Consider the following 10,894-nt stretch of genomic DNA (forward strand, 5'->3'; position numbering starts at 1 on the left):
CGGACTAGATGATCTGCTCAGGTCCCTTCCGACCCTAGAAACTATGAAACTATGACATCAATCTCTTCTCCCTTGTTCAGGTGATAGGTCACCTGGTCATAAAAGGAAATGAAACTGGTCAAGCAAGACCTACCCGCAACAAACCCGTGTTGGCTATGCCTCAGGATGTTGGTGTCGGCCAGTCCATTAAGGATGGCCTCTTTAATAAACTTTTTTAAGTCCCTCCTCTGGATAGAGGTCAGGCTGATGGGCCTGTAGCTTGCTAGATCCACTTTCCTCCCTTTCTTGAAGATAGGCACCACATTGGCCTTCTTCCAATCATTGGGCACTACACCAGAGCACCAGAAGTTCTCGAAGATCCATGCCAGGGGCTGGGCTATGATGCTTGCCAGCTCCTTGAGTGCCCTGGGGTGTAAATTGGCAGGGCCGACTGACTTGAAGGTATCCAGACTTTTAAGGTGTTCCTTCATGAGGTCAGCGTTGACGGAGGACAGGGGATCTCCCTCACCTGGACCTCCCTGTCCTGTAGTGGGCATGGGCATCCCATGGGACTGATGAAAGACCAACGCAAAGTACCCATGTAATAGGTTGGCTTTTTCTTGGGCGTCAGTTGTCAGTTGCCCCATCTGGTTTAGCAGGGGTCCAACGTTGCCCTTGCCTTTCCTCCAGCTCCCCACATAGCTGAAAAAGTTCCTCAGACTCCTTTGGACATACAAAAAAACTAGAATGCTTGGTTCAAAAATGATACCCTTTATTTGATCAACTGGCAAATAGCAAGAAAATCGCAAGGACAATTTTCTTGCAATTTTCCAGGTGGCCTAATAAAAAGGTATCATTTTGGAACCAAGAGTTCTACTTTTTTTGTATGTCTTCTTGTCTCAGACCAACATGGCTACCAAGTACACCCCTCAGACTCCTTTGCAAATCCTAGCTTCCATTTTTTTTTGGCCATCTGACTTCTTATTGAAGAATTCTGACTTACTGCTCAAGGACTTGGGTCAAGCAAGTATTTCTGGATTAGGCAGTCTTCAATACACAAAATCATGAGGGTCTTGATTGACTATTTAGTAGACATGGATGGAAACAAAAGGAAGAGCAGATGTGAAGCAATAGCAGTCTAGCATTGTCCTAATGACACCAATTACTTCCTGACAAAACTACAATTAAGTAATTCCAGGGTCTACATTGACTTAAGATTTTTCAAAGAAGATTTGCCTGAAGGAGAATAAGTTATGATGCCTTTCCATTACTGAAGCAGGACCTATTCAATCAATATATCTGCAGTTATGTCTAGCTTAAAGCAGGCAAGTTGCATGGACTGAATTCTCTGGGGACTACTCATGTACTTAAAGTTAGACATGTTTATTAAGTATCTCTTTACAGTAGGATCAGAATTCAGAGGTGGTCAAGAATGCAAACGAAATGTTCTTGGATTTTTTCTCCCTTCCATTAGCATTTTATGTCCCAGCTCTGATGGGATAACAATGTGACATAAGGAACAGAAACGTAAATACATGGTGGGCAATAAAACTGATTTGCTCTTTAAATCAGACAAGTTACTATAGGAATCTGGCTTTTTTGTAATAGTCTCCAGATTTAGGACTGAATTATTACTAGTTTCTGAATTACATGTTGTAGTAACAGGTCAGCCCATTTACCTAGTGCTAGAACACTCAGGGTAAATTCTGAGCAGAAGTAGCTCCAAGTTAATTAGAAGAAAAGGCATAAATAAAAACAAATGGAAGAATACAGATATTCAGGGAAGAAAAACCAATATTTTTGGTAATGTATGTTGCCAACTAATTATTTATTGCCAATACTTTCCTTAAGTGACTTTGTTAAAAGAGAAGCTGAAAGTTGCCTTTTGCCTTTCCTAAGCATTATAGTCAAAAACCTCATTTGGTATAAATTGGAATAACCCCACTGAAAATAATGGAACTACCTCAATTTACACTTAGTAAAGAACTGGAGTGAACAGAAAATGTAGATGGTGAAACATGAAGTTAACTCATTCTGAAGAAGTGCATGCAGAACAGGGCTGGTTACAGTGAGCTGCCCTTGGCAATTCTGAAATAATCAAATTAAGTGGTTTAGAAATAGAAAAATCAAAGGGAATTTTTTCTCATTTTATTAAATCAGTGACTTTTATGGGTAGTTGCAGATCTGATAAAACAATGACTAATGAGTCTAAGATTAAACAGAAGCTCATTTGTCAGCTGAAGTAGGGAATAACAGCTTCAGAAGAGTTTCTCCCACCCTAAATATGTCTATGTGAAATGGAATTGTGTATTCTTTGGAACAATTATATTCATTAGGGTCCTGCAAGTCATTTTTAGGTCTTGCTAAATTTTTGATTATCTTCTCCTCTATTAGAATGTTCTTGACTCCGACTTCCTGGCTTGCTTTTCCATTATGAATGGTGAGTGTGAAAGTGATCTCAAGTGAAAGAGAGGATATAAATATACAGAAATGCAAATTGCTTTCAGTAAGGCTGAACTCACTATAGCGCTTCAAGATTGCAACACTGAATATAACCCAGTGGAGAGGGTAATGATGGCAGAGCAGATCCAGCTTTCCTTTACAGCTCCAGAGGTGAGAGTTCACTGGTGTACCAAAGCCTGCACTTGAACAAGCTCTAAATGGGTGTCTGGTGATTCAGTCATGGGGTGAAAAGCAGTTGCACATGATGCTAACTATGAAGCACCACTGCCTACAGGAACTGGTGCATTTTAATTGTATTAGCCCAATGAACCACTTGGCTTCAACTGACCTTTGACTATGATAAATTAAACTATTGCTATGGTACTTTTTTTTCTTTTAACTCAACATTTTCAGACTTATATTTACATTTTCCTGTAATGAATTCCCTGTGAACTGATACAGACAAATCAGTGTAGTGACACGGGGACCCAAGTTGTACTATGTATAAGCTTAATATGGTTCCACTCTACCCCACTGATTTAAATGCTGCCTGTCATACTACACAGAAGGAGGTGTCTTAACTTTCTAAGTGGTTTGGGGAACAACTCTAGTCTGCTGTTTCACTATGGAGACCACAGTATTCACTTTAGAATGACTTCCAGGACTTTATTATCATTACAGGGCACTTTTCATCAGAAAATTACACAATGCTCTACAAGGAAAGTCACTGTAATTTTCTTCACCTTACTAGTGGAGAGACTGTCATAGAGGAGAAGAGATTTGGCTGAAGTCATCTGTGAGATCAGTGGACAAGATCACAATACAACCGGACCATTCAGTATCAGATAAAATTGCCACAAGCAAACAGTATCTGGGATACCGTAGAGACAAGAAAGAGCAGAAACCACAATGGCAGAGAAATCAAAAGAAATATGCTACTGTTTGGGAGGTTCAGACAGTTTTGTGCCACTTCAGGAAACAATCTTGTTAGAAAAAAACAGACCTAGTTAATACTTGAGTGGGAGATGTGTTAGGAAAACCCCATTTTGCACAGAGACTTTTTTTTTAATTTAATAAATGCAAATATAATGTTTGGGTAACATGCTGATTCCCATAATAGATGTGGCATGTGCTCTTGGTTGATAAATTGAGCTATTTCTGTGTTGTGTCCTCTCCACTGAACAAGAGAAACCAAGACTGTTTTGTAGCTGTATTTGTTCCTGCTTTGTGCCTCATGAAATGTAATCGCATCCTACCTGACTTCAGTCAGTTCCTCTAGTACCTGTAATCTAACAACCTACAGTATAGGCTGGGATATAGCCTGAATTTTGAAGATCTCCATTTCTTTTGCTCCATCTTCATTTTCAAGGAGAATCCAGAGAGTCTTAGCAAAAGAAAATGCAGTTGTACATATTTAGATAGGGTCAATAGATGCAGAATACTTCATTTTGGGATAATATCAAAATCCACCTCCTTCAGTAGCCTAGTAGTAGTAGCCTAATACTACTGAGTAGTAGCATACTAGCATGGGTTTTCCCAGCACACTACCGCACAGTGTTATTAGGCTATTACGCAGTTAGCATCTCATGTAGACGCTCTAACAGAGACCAAGAAGCCAAGTGGTGCGGGGGTGAATTATATCCTCGTCTTAGCAGTGATGCAGGAGAGACATGGTGAAAGGAGGAAGGTGACATCACACTTTGTGCATTCTGCAAATAAACAGAGGACTTCAGTCTTTGGTTTTACCCTTCTGGAATACTTTACCTAAATGCTGAGCCTGTTTTTGTATTCCCTTTCTTTTTTATTTCTCCCTTTCAGCTTTAGTATAAACATGTTTTAAAATCATTTCATGCAAAAAAGTTTTGGGTGCATTAAGTGACTAAGTTTTTAAAATACAAAACAAACAAGCATGAAAGGAAATAATAGGAAACAACTTATTTTTTTTCCTGCTGAACATAGCCACAAAACATCTATAAAATCAGACTCGAACCATTGCAGTCTTCAAGTTCTGAACAAGTGGGGAGATCTACTCTACAGTTGACACTATTTCTGACTTTTCTTGTACACAACTCTCCTTGAAATCATTGACAATTTCCCCTTTTGTCTTTAGAGAATGGTATTGATTATGTAAGTCAGGCCATGGATGAGCCAAAAAAGTAAGCTCCTACCTCAATTTTTCCATAGACTAAAAGTTAATGAAAATTGGCCCAAGTCAGATCCTCAGGACGTTAGAAGAGGATCGCTGAGACCTAAACTAGGAGTTTGGTTGCAATAATATACCTTGCACCCAATTGTGATATCAATAGGTGGTAACCTAATTAAACCAATGGAATTACATGGGTGTTAAAGAAAATTCTCTTTTGAGAAAAGAGAAGGCTACATGATAGTGTGATAGAACTATCTTCCAAATTGGTTAAGGTTGTTAGAAAGGGAGTGGAGAACAGCTGTTCTACCTGGATACGAGGGGAGGAAAAAAGAAGACATTTGTAACAAAGATTAAATCCGTTCCAGCTGTTAAGATACTGAAACATTGGTACAGGCTATCCAGGAAGGTTGTAGAATACCTGTCACAGGAGATTTCTAAGATCAGGTTCGACAAACATCTGCCCAGCATAGGTTAAGTATACTTGATCCTGAAACGGTGCAGAGAACTGGACTAGATGTTCTTTTGATATGTCTTCTAGCCTTATATTTCTACAATTCTGCGTGGACTTTCTATCTAGATATATTCTATATATCTTTCTTTTTTATATATTATGTAGCAAGTCCACACACAGACTCATATAAATTATATATATTTTTTCAGTGGCCTTGGTACCAAAACGGCCACTTTTCACTTTTTTTTCTTTTAAAAGGAAAATCTATAAATATCTATAGAGATATATCTATATAGATACAGAGATATATCTTCTATTTAAAATGGGAAAAATGAAAATTTGCCATTTTGGTACCAAGGCACGGAAAAATTCTCAGACCACTGACAAACTTAATTCCTTGTATTCATGGAATCACCATAACATTACAGAACAGAAGTCTGTCTGAGACTTGTCTATTGTAGAGGTTGGAGAAACCTTTCCACCTTGAACAAGCTGTGTAGTTTACCATCTCTGACCAGCTTCTCTAGTCTCCTAATCACTCTTCCCTACCTCCTCTTCCCCCCAGTAGAGTTATCACCATGTAATCTAGCCATTTGCCCTCCTACTTGCTGCTAATATGGCACTAGTATGATTAAGTATTTTTCTCCTGTTCACATTAAGAAGCTTGTCTCATTAACTGCAGGACATAATTGTGTCTTGTAGGAACGGGTGTGGGCAAATGAGGAATCTGCATAAGCTCTGTAAACAGTCAGTGGTGGGAGTTATAGAGTCACTAGAATCTCTTAACTCTTACAGAACTATTGTAGCAAGATCTATTGTCCAGTGATCTAGGATGGCCAGTTTGCTGTGCCCAGGAGACCTTTAAAATGTCATGGGGACAGTGAGGAAGTAACTCAAGTTCATCACTGTGAAGGCCTAGAAATCTAAATTGCCCAATGGATAAAGGAGCGTTACTACCCTATAACCATAGTCAAGGAGTGGAAAAGTTTCCTAACAACTTAGAGATCTCAACATCCTTAGCATCCGTCTAGCAAAGAGGCCAGGGACTGAACTGGTCAGAGATGCAGCATACGTGTTCAAAGGTGGCTGATTCATAATAAAGTTAAGATTCACTGGCAGGGAATATTATAGGAAAAGCTAGCTCTACTGAGCCTACTCCTTTCTTCATGGATGTCAAGCCAGCATTTTCCACAGGCAGAAAGTTGATCTTACTACTCAATTACTATTTCATAAAGGGAAAATAAAATAAAAGCCTTGCAAGGAAGAAACTTGCTATTTCATTTCAGGACAAAAGCATGGCAGCAACATGAATAAAAAAAAAGAATTATAAGTAGCTGTCTTGATTGCTGAAGAAACAAATTACAGAAAAAGCATTTTCATGAGAAACCTAACTCTTACATACGACCTTAGCTGGCACTGAAGCTACTTTAGGAAAGGATTCCTGATGTGTTGTGAGCATTATTCATAAGAAAATATTTGTTTGCCAGGCACAATGCAACTGTGTTGGCTTGCCTCAAATTTATTCACAAATTTGAACGTTCATTTGTCTGTTCTTCTGAGCAGTTGTTTTTTTTGTTTTGTTTTTTCCTGGAAAGATGATAATTGTGCCGCATAGAGGAGGGCTGGGACCTCAAGAGGTCATCTAGACCAACCCTGACTGGTGTTATCCCTATCCAAACTTTTGTATATAAATCCATTGTGTAACCTCTTGGCAGAGTCAATCCTGACACAACATAAGGTAAAGCAGGGGAACCAAAGTGGCCAATATCCTGCTGCTTGCCTGATGCTAATACATTTCAGTGATTAAATGACCATCAATAAACTAAGAATACCTTAGAGCTGGATTATTTAAATAGAATTTTATGAGCCATAACCTGCCATTATTTCTTATGCAGAACTCCTGCTGAGTTCATCAAGACTGCTGTGCAAAGAAGGACGGTATACTAGAGATGGCCTTCTGTTTTCATTTTGTTCACTTGTACTTGCTTCCTAACCTTTAATTAGAAATGGAATTGTCTTGAAGAAAACCAACCCAGCAAAGCAATGCTTCTAAAATTAGGAAGCAGTTTACAGTTATCTAATTAAGAATTCCATGTGCCACATAAAGAAAACATTTAAGAAAGTATTATTGGGTTTATAGCATAATGCACACAATCCATATCAGTCTCTTTGGAAAATGTTCTATTACTTCCCTGGTAAATTGCCTTGCTAAGGAAATGTTTCCTCCCTAATAAAATTATGAAATAGAGACCATGTAAAAAAATGTTTTCTATTAATTCTACATATGGCCTGGAACTTTATTTCAGACAAGGACCAGATTCTGCCATGACATATCCTAAAGCTTGCAAAGAACAGCGCTTTCAATTATTTAGTTGGTCTAATAAAAGATATCACGTTTAACCAAAGAACCTTGTCTGCTCATGCACACAGATGGCTTAATGCAACTGCAATTGAAGATACAGTTGCACTTTAAATCAGACCTCCAGTTCAACAAGTTGAATGCATTTATGAACATAATATTTAATGTTTTTAGTACTTGACAGTTTTTATAAAAATATTGCTAAAGATCTGTTGGCCTGTGAGTTTCCTTCAAATATGTCTTTCACTCTGCTGCATATTTATCATGCCATCACCTCTGTTCCCTTCTGGCATAGGAATGAAGCAGCATCTCATCACTCTTATTAAAATATAGATTTTCTCACAGCAAGCCAGCACAGGGAAATCGCTGTTCTGTTATTCTGCACTCCAGGTACTACATCACTGCCTTTAGGGCTGCTTGGCTAATAATTCCACAATGCAATACTCAAACAAAATAATTTGTTTACTCCTGTGCAATATGTTTATTGGATTCTAATGTTCTCTGCCTCATTGTGAGACCTAATTACAGCAATATAAAAAAAACTCCCAATATTTTACTGACTTTTAAAACTCATGAAGAACACTAACAATTATATTGGGTTTTTAGTTTATTTCCCATTACAAATTATATATATAGTTTCCACTAATTATTTCAATAGGTCAGTGAATCAAAAGATGCAGTATGCCTCCATCAAACTGAAGGAGTGGTAATGAAAGACTGATGATTCTCATCACTCATGTGGCTCCTCTTGTCATTTGGCAGTGAAGTAGATGTGGGATGAGGAAAGATAATAATAATAATGTCACAGCTTGGCATTAACAAGTTTCTTAAACAGACCCCTTGTTAAAGTTCTCAGATGACCAGATCAACTAGCATCAGCTTTAAGCAGATGGTCTTGTTATTAAGGCACTGAATTGGCACTCAATACATCTGGGTCAAGTTCCTGGACCTGTCAGACTGCCTGTGTGACCTTTGAAAAGTAATTGATTCTCTTTTGCTGAAATCCTCCATTAGTAAGGTAGGGTTAATTATACCATTTAAAACCCTACTCTGTTTAGACTGTAAAAGATCTTTGGAGCAGGGCCCGTGTCCTACACATATGTATGTACAGCCTCTAATGCTGACTATGAGGCCCTGATTTTGATCAGTCTTGGAAACCTGTTTTCAGCCTTTTCCTCACTCCCATCAGCAGAGGTTTAGTATCATTTAAATGCCACTGAGGGAGCTCTGTAATGGCCTAAGTTACCAATGCCTAGGTATGTATGCACTGTATATTGTAATGTTGTGTGGAGATACCCAAGTGAGTTTTAAATTGTGTAGCTCAGAAATCAGTAGAAATATAGATGTATAAGCATGAAGATCAGTGCAGACTAATTGACCCTGTGTTTGGGAATAAGCATTTGAAGGCATAGATCCAAAATTTGTCACCGTTTAGTTTCAGGGATTAGGAAATCAAGAAGTGCCTTGTTTTTTCTCTAATGAAACAATTGGATTAATTTTAGATGATAATTTTTCCCTGCCCAGACCTCAATACCTAGGGGAAGAAAAAAACTCCAAGGTGGAATTTACTTTTAAGATCTTATTATCATTTCCAATTACTAACAAAACTACTTAGTAGTCAATAAGGTGATTTAAAACCCCCTTTAAATTAGCAGCAGGAAGTTTTTAAAGCAACAGGAAAGGAAGACAAGGAAAATGAATTTGGGGGCCCCATATGTAATAGGTCTATGTCCCAGGGTATGGCATAATCTTCAAACACTGCTTTGAAGGTGCGGAGGGGTATTTCATAAAAGAATGTCTTGGTTTCCCTATAGTGAGAATTAATCTAACAACAATAAAACATTTCATTTTTGTTTGAATGAATTGTTTGCAGTTGCCCCTGAACTTTCCTTGCATCCCTACCATTTCTCCCTTAAGCTCAGAGGTAGCACAAGCCTCACTGTGTGCTTTATCTTCTCTAGGAAGGCATTGAATCTAATCAAATTGGGCACCTGCAAGTCTGTGCATGACAAACATACATGCTCCTGTTCACTTCAGCCCCTGCTCATCTTTCAGCTCTCACCACTCATTACTCCTTTTTATTGCCTCCTGTTCAGCTGTGCCTCTTTCACTACTTTCTCTTATTCCCATCTTTTCCCCACACAACTTACTGTACCAAAATCTTGACCCAAATTGGTCAACTAGTCTGCTCTGCTTCACACATTAGAGCTGCATATAGTACTTTGCTGGCAACAGATGCAAAGTGTATCTGAAAAGAATAATCTAGATTTACGTCACAATATGGATTCTGTCCCCTTTAATACTCATGTGACTCCATGAACTTAAAATTATTTGTGATACTGGTATAACAGGACAGAATTCAGTTCTTTTTTTGTATAGACAAGTTGGTTCTTTGAATGCAAGGTCACTGTCTTCTCTGTTTTGAGCAATTTAAGCCTTCCATGGGCTCTCAACACAAATAAAAAAGCAGAGTTACAGAAGACATAAGAGTTTCTTAGTGAATAAAAAAGTTTTGAGAATGGCATCCTCATGAAAATTACAGAGACATCTCCCACTAGCATGCAGAAGTGAAGTGCTCCTATGACAAATTCTTCAGCAAATGGGGGAACTCATCATCAGTCTCTGCCATTAAGAGCAGTAGTTCAGTAGATGCTGAGAGCCATACCATTCCCTGCCTACCTATCTATAAGGGGAAAGACCAAGAATATTTTTAAAAATTTCTTCTGCCTAGAACAAAGTATTCTGCTCTTCTGAAAGTGAAGCAAACATGTACCTAAAACAATCAGGACAGAAGGGGCTGAGCATATTTTCCAAAGCCTTTTATGTATCATCCACCATGGGAATAGCGCTGTTGCTGCTCAAACTGGCAAAACTTTGAGGAGTCAGCTTCACTAAAATATAAGGCAGAGTATATGTCTGCTTTGAATGTGCATGATTATGTTCCACTGATTCTGAGCGAGAAGCTCTCACTGCTATTGACAGCTATGACTCACTAGCAGAGGTAGAGAAGGCAGGGGAAGCACAGTGCAATTATGACTGTCGCTTAGAAAAGCTTTCTCTATCACAACAGTTCTAGTGACTCAGTAGGTTACACTACACCTTCTCCCTTAATTATATTTGGAAGAAAGTGTAGTGTAAGTCTGACAAAGTTTTTCTATGATGTTTCCCTGTTAGCAAGTGGGAAAGGGGTAGATAGGCTCTGCTGATTCACAGAGGTGCGTGGATCTCAGTGTTACAAGACAGAGATCTTTGTGGGAAACAGAATGTGGGATATGAGTAATTCAGGAGGAAGCCCAGAAAGCCCTTGAGGATAAAGTTTGACCAGATGCTTGCAATTTATTAATTTGTTAAAGCCCAATCTCAAGGATGGGCAATTATCTGACTAGAGGTGGGGTGCAGATTTTATTTTAGAATAGATTGAGGAAGGCATGTGTCCCACAGGGACCACCTGGTGTTTCATACTACTGAGGAATCAAACGATAGTAGCAGAAATGTTCCAGAGACTGGAAAGCCCTCA

General features: G+C 38.6%; 1 long non-coding RNA gene across 1 annotated transcript in view; it reads left to right on the plus strand.

Annotated features, from left to right (window-relative positions):
- Positions 1 to 9,306, plus strand: part of LOC109324555 — a 21,021-nt gene extending 11,715 nt beyond the window's left edge. Inside the window, exon 3 of the long non-coding RNA XR_002104956.1 lies at positions 9,295 to 9,306. This is a non-coding gene — a long non-coding RNA (uncharacterized LOC109324555). The remainder of the gene's footprint in view (positions 1 to 9,294) is intronic.
- The last annotated feature ends 1,588 nt before the right edge of the window (positions 9,307 to 10,894 follow it).

The sequence above is a fragment of the Crocodylus porosus genome, unplaced genomic scaffold (assembly GCF_001723895.1).
Source record: "Crocodylus porosus isolate Cpor-Errol unplaced genomic scaffold, CroPor_comp1, whole genome shotgun sequence".
In the NCBI taxonomy this organism is placed as follows: domain Eukaryota; kingdom Metazoa; phylum Chordata; order Crocodylia; family Crocodylidae; genus Crocodylus; species Crocodylus porosus.